At 38.3% G+C, this 6,216-nt stretch overlaps 1 protein-coding gene across 7 annotated transcripts in view; it reads left to right on the forward strand.

The window, feature by feature from the left end:
- rxrgb (retinoid X receptor, gamma b) overlaps window positions 1–6,216 on the forward strand; it is a 30,788-nt gene that overhangs the window by 8,171 nt on the left and 16,401 nt on the right. The window lies entirely within an intron of this gene.

Here is a 6,216-nt window from a genome sequence, read left to right on the forward strand (position 1 = left end):
CTATCTATCTATCTATCTATCTATCTATCTATCTATCTATCTATCTATCTATCTATCTATCTATCTATCTATCTATCTATCTATCTATCTATCTAATCTTTTTTTTTTTTGCATTTTGCAACTGATGCTCAGAAGCAATCAAGAAAAGCCAGAGACATGATAAAACCCTTTAATTTTTAAAAATGCAACTCAGTATCGGTTATTTAGAACTGCAGAAAGTGATAACGTAAAAATGCCTTGACATCTTAAGTATGCATACTTACTATTTTTAACTCAAATGTTCCCTAAATTATTGACATTCTGCATTTCTTTTGCATTCACAATGCCTGATTGGTGTGGATTTTTTTTTTGGTGTTGCTGTTCATGTCTCATGATTTTTCTTTTTTCTTTTTACTTCCTGGCAGTATTTCATCCAAACGAAGCAAAACTAAATCTGCAGTTTTCTATGTTTCTGTCTGTCACTCTATTTAAGCTGATGACTGTAGGGATTATATCCTCTAAAATCATAAGTATGTCTGACTTCAGCGTTTATCTTAAAACACAGCTGTGCCTCAGTGGAGCGTCACAGAGAATGCATTGGTTGTGCCTCTCAGTCTTATGGTTAAATTGTACTTTGGTCTAAGCTTATTTTTCATTGTACCTTACAAAGTAATTAGTGCATGTTTTACTTTCAAGGTTTTGACAAAATGAGACTTAACTTAAACTTCTACGCATCATTGCTTAACGCCTGTCTGCATCTATTGCGTCTGTTGTTTAAACCTGCTTCTCACTGGGATTCTCACTGTAATAAAGGCAAATATTGTATTTTCCAGACCAGATTTGAAGGCTCAGTGTCGTGCTTTTAAATAAGCCGCGTGAGTCGTCTGTCGCTGCATTTTTGCTGTGTGTTCCATAGGAGCATTTTAAGGAAGGTTTACTTCTTCCTTCAATTATTCAGTGATCTTTCTTCTATCGCAGCTGCTTGGGATGTCCACAGTCAGTCTGCCCTTATTCAAACGCGCTGGGTCACAGCGTGAGCTTGTGTTCACCTTTTCATGGTCCTCCTGTGTAACAGGGGACGACTACTTCCAGGAACTAATTGGAGTTACCTCATCAGGCAGAGCCACGAGGGCGGATGCTTTGATTTGCATTGAGCCCTTTTAGTACTGCTGCTTGTTTGCTTTCCGGGACTGCTTTGTCAGCCTGTTCTCTGTTAGCTCTTTTTTGTTTAAGCTTCAAACTGTTTTATCACTTGCAAAACAATCTTTATCTTGTCCTTGTCTCAGCCCTGTCCTCGCAATCGATATGCCGCTTCTGCTTCTGTGTGACGCGTCTCCCTCTGGAAGGCTGTGGTGCGTGTGATGACGCAAAATATGGAGAGGAAAAAACACAATATGAAATGTGCTTCATGTAGACGCAATGAAATATTTATGTCAATTCTTAAATGTTGCTGAAACTCGGTGTGAGACTATAAGAATATTTGTTTGAGTTCACCAGAGGGCACATTGTGGGGTCAGAAAAGTTCACCATCTCAATTTCTTGTGTTTTCACAGCCGTCTGACTTTATAAAAAAAAGACAAAAAAAAAACAAATCACATTTCTATATGTTCTCTGCATGGTAGGAAGCAAAAAGAGCTTCATCCCGTTAGAAAAGAAATCTGTCAGTGACACAGGGGTCCTTAAGGCAAAATTAGACATTTTACTGTTTATGCAACAACAGAAAACATCATCATTTTCTCCCCTCTAACAGTCAGACTTGGGCTGGTTAATGTTGCAAAGACATAGCAAGATATATTTTCTTTAGTTGTAACAAAGTTTAACCTGGCTAGGCCCTTTCCACACCTGCTGCTGTGCACTGCCTGTCAGTTGACTGGAAGGCATATACATTGTTGTCTTAATTTATGCTTTGATTTGAGACACTTGGCAGTTTGGAAATATTTCCTGTTGCGAAAAACACAAAACAGTCACAAACATGTTGCACATTAATTTTCTAACTAATTTTCATTGCTGGAATATTGGTACTTTTCTTCTTTAAATAAAAGCAGCTAGATTAATGACGCACTTTTGCCTTTTTGAGATGAGTCAATCAGGCCCATCATCAGATTACTTATCTGTCCTCAGCCTGGATCCCAATAAACATGCATTATTATTAGGGATAGGAGTGAATAACAAGTGACATGCATATTTCAAAGATGCGACAGGACTCAACTTCCACAAAACACTTTTCGGAAACTTGCATTTACCCAAATCCGATGTGTTTTTCAGTACACCGGCATGGCAAGATAGGAAACAGTAGCTTTAGGATTTGCGTAACTTTTGGCCTGTCAACCAAAAGCATATATTTATTGTACTTGTTTGAGTTTGGAAAATATCAGATAATGGTTAGGGGAAATAGCTTTGATTCATATGTAGTAATAATATTGTATTTCAGTAATGTTCTGATAGATTCAACATTACTTCCTCAGTCAAAGAATCTGCATCTCATGTTTAGTTTGTTTTTTTGCATGTTTTGTAGTCAATAAAGATCAATCTAAATCAGGTCAGACCTCTATAAACAGAATAGATTAACAAAGTGTTTTTTAAAAAAAAACAAAAACAAAGAATAAGAGACTGTATACTAAAAATTTAAAACATAAAATAAAATTACTGTACACTTAAAAAAAAACTGCCAAAAAAGACTTATCAGTGGATCTGCATTTGTTTTTCTTTCCAATACTTTTTTTTACTCCTGATAACACATCTGTTTATAATAATACACACATAGGCTCTAATCAGCTGACAATTTTACATTCCCACCAAAGAGATTTGAAGTTTGTGTGGTGGTGTGGACGGGAAGTGGGACAGATCCCTCCCCCATCCTTCCATCACCCTCTACATCCGTCCGTCTCACCAACCATTGCTTCCCTTCCTCTCTGGCTCTTTTCCACTCCTCGCCCCCCTTCCCTCCTTCCAGGGCCTCCCACCTTCTTGACAGCTGGCCTGCTGAGCTGCAGATACTTACTACGGGATAAGAGGATTTAGTGACACAATTGATCAAACATCAACCCCATTAAGGCAGAAAAATAAAATGAATGGTTGAAGTGTGGTGTAGTTGTGTTGATGGATGCGGAGGACTTTACAAAGTTGTAATCTACGCGCGCACAGGCTGTGCATGTGAGCACGATGCGGGTGGATTCTCAGGGAGGTTGTTTCTTAATTACAAGCCCGCTCCATGTAATGAGCTCCGCAGGCTATCCGTTTGATTACTTTAGGAAGTTCTCTGTTCTTTTGGCTGCAGCACTGTCAACTACAGACCTCCATTTATCAGAAACTCGCATGCACACACACACTGTCACTAAATTCAGATACTTATAAGATATTTATTAAACACATGATGCACATGCTGAGGATTATTTGTCTTTGTTAGGGCTAATCTCTCAGACTTTAGGACTTGTGTTGCTGTTCAGGCATAGATTTGCTGCTCCTCGCCCCCGACCTCCCTCCCAACTCTCCAGACAGGAGATATTATTAGTTTGGGGGCTCTGGCCTTATTGAGTTACCGCACAGTGGATCACTCCAGCCAGTTCCAACCCAGTAATTAGTGGAGTGGGAGTTAAAGGGTTTATGGTCTATGATGTGTATCTAAACCCGCTGATTACCAGATTGGTGTAAGACTTAGTGGCCATTATCCAACATTATTTTGTTAATGATTGGTGTTAAAGTAATTTTCTAACATGGAGCAAGATTATCTGATATTGTTTATGCTAATGTTTAAAGTTTACAGAAGGTGGAAAAAACTGGTCCGTGTTTGTTGCATTTGCTGCTCAGAACCACTGCGGCTTATCATAAAAGTCGCACATCTCGTCGTCAGGTCCAGCTGTCATTATTGGTTGCTGATTTTGTTTGTGAGTTGCATGCTCCTCTGCTACAGTCGCTTTTGGGAACGAACTGTGTGACTAGAACGCTGCAGGTAGAGAACTCTCGTGAACTTGGTTCGGGAGTTTGGCAACAGGTGACCTTTGACTGGCAACGCCAGCGGTCAAAGGTGCCCTTCTCTACTCTGTCTGTCTGTTTGCTCTCAGATAGATGCTGGAGCAGGGCAGATTTGTACACAGAGAAAGACAGGAAACTGTGTGGCTTGATTTTGTCTCATGCTGTTTTTCATTGGATGCCTTTTTTAATGTTCGGAAACCTGTTATAAAGAAGTTCATTTTGTGTAATAGAGACCGATTATTTCTCAATCTGTGTGAAATGCTTACAATTTTCTGTCAAGTTTTCATAAAATTACACATTTTACATTTGAAATTGCTCGACTGTTAACCTCTGACAAGATTTAAATCAATTTAGATTTAACATCCGACTTTCTTGATGATGACGTACATCTGTCCTTATGGAAGAGTTACAATGCAGGTTATTTCAGGATAAGCCCTTTTGAGTGGCAGTGGGAAAATTCATGCCTCATTGAATGGCCTTGTTGGCCCTTCTTCCTCACACACTCTGGTACATACACACCTTCACCTTTCGAAGCACACTCACCTCTCCAGTCATTCCCCTTCGGGCTTCCTGCCAGCTGGTCACCTGTGTGTTTTGCTTCCCCTGAGTGTGTAGCTCAGTAGCTACACACTCAGTAGCTGCTGGAAGGTTTGAGTTAAGAACCATGGTTTATGTGTATGAAGTGTGGATCTTGTGTTGCAATGTACAGCAGCAGCAAACAGAAGCAAGTTCTTGCTGACGTTGTTTTGACAAGTATCTCACTGCTCAGTGTCTGAAAACCATCGGCACAGGAAGTGGGCATTTATAAATATGTCTAAGTGTGGTTCATCAGAGTTAGGAACCAGCTGAGGAAATAGGGAATAGGCAAAGGCCTCTTTGTGTTTCTCTTGGTGTGATAACTTTGAGGTAAAAATGCAACAATTTTACACATTTCACACACATATTTACTGGCTCTCTGTAGAGGAAACGTACTGATAATAAACCAGCCACATCTAATCAGCCATTTGTAGCGTAAGACTTTTAAATTAGAAGGGTGACACTCTGCCTGTCTCTTAAAGAATAGGTCTCCATTTCTTTTGTGACTGGAAATATTTCCAAACAAGTTTCTGTGTAAAATGTAGAGGAAAGGTCCACCTAAAATAGTCATAAAAAAGATTATTAAAAGATTTCTTTCAGTGGATTTACTTAAAACATGCTGCTATATTCCTATGTGTTCTTTTAAGCTTTAAAAGTCAGGCATTACTTTTTTTTGCATGATACAATAAGAGTCTATTGTGTGCAAATGTGTATGTTTTTGAACTTAGAGTTTAAACTCAGTTTACCAGTGAAAGTCTTTAAAATGCTTCACCTAAAGTAAAGCAGGGTTGTTTCCTCTTTTCATGAATTGATATCTTCCTCTTTGAAAACATTACATTAACAGCTTAGCAACTCTGTTAAAGTGACCTTCACACATCACACAGACGTGCTGATGAAAATGACAAACGGAGCCTTTGTGTCTGGGTTAGCAGGCGCAGAAATTAGCAGTGAATTAATAGAATCACAGTATGTCACTTTTATTTTAGTGTTTGCTCAAAAACGTGTATGCCTTGAATTATTTCACCATGCAAAATTGATTGTAGTGAGGTATCCAAGATTCTAGCAGCTCTGAATTTTTAGGTTCATTTGAGAGGCATGAGACTGTTATTGGGATATTATAAGCTATAGGTTTTTATTAGTGACAGCTCATGTTCCTAATAATAAGTGTAATCGTATGGGAAAAGTCTTAAGAGTTCCCAGGACCTCTTTCACAAAGTCCTCTTCTCTGAAAACTGTCACTGCACTTTTAGAGTTGCAGTTCCTTATATGTGACAAAGAAAGTTGATCAAGCATTTATTCAGTAAAAATAAATATACAATAATAAGAAACTGTTTTTTTTTTGTTTTTTTTGCTAAATCACAGATGCCGTCCCTCTCTTCACACGTCAATGTGAAGACCGGAAAATGTTTTCTTGCTCGTAGTTGCCCATATTTAGTCAGAGCAATAGTTAAAACAACTGGAACTGAGACAGACGGCCCTCTTCAAAACTTCCTTTTGGGTGACTTCAGCAATATTTTTAGCTGAGATTATATCACATATATACCAATAAAGTTGCTTTATATATATTGGTGTAAGACTTAGTGGCCATTATCCAACATTATTTTGTTAATGATTGGTGTTAAAGTAATTTAACATATATATATGTTAAATAGATATATATATATTGGTGTAAGACTTAGTGGCCATTAT

This window comes from Poecilia reticulata, linkage group LG4, assembly GCF_000633615.1.
Source record: "Poecilia reticulata strain Guanapo linkage group LG4, Guppy_female_1.0+MT, whole genome shotgun sequence".
Classification (NCBI taxonomy): domain Eukaryota; kingdom Metazoa; phylum Chordata; class Actinopteri; order Cyprinodontiformes; family Poeciliidae; genus Poecilia; species Poecilia reticulata.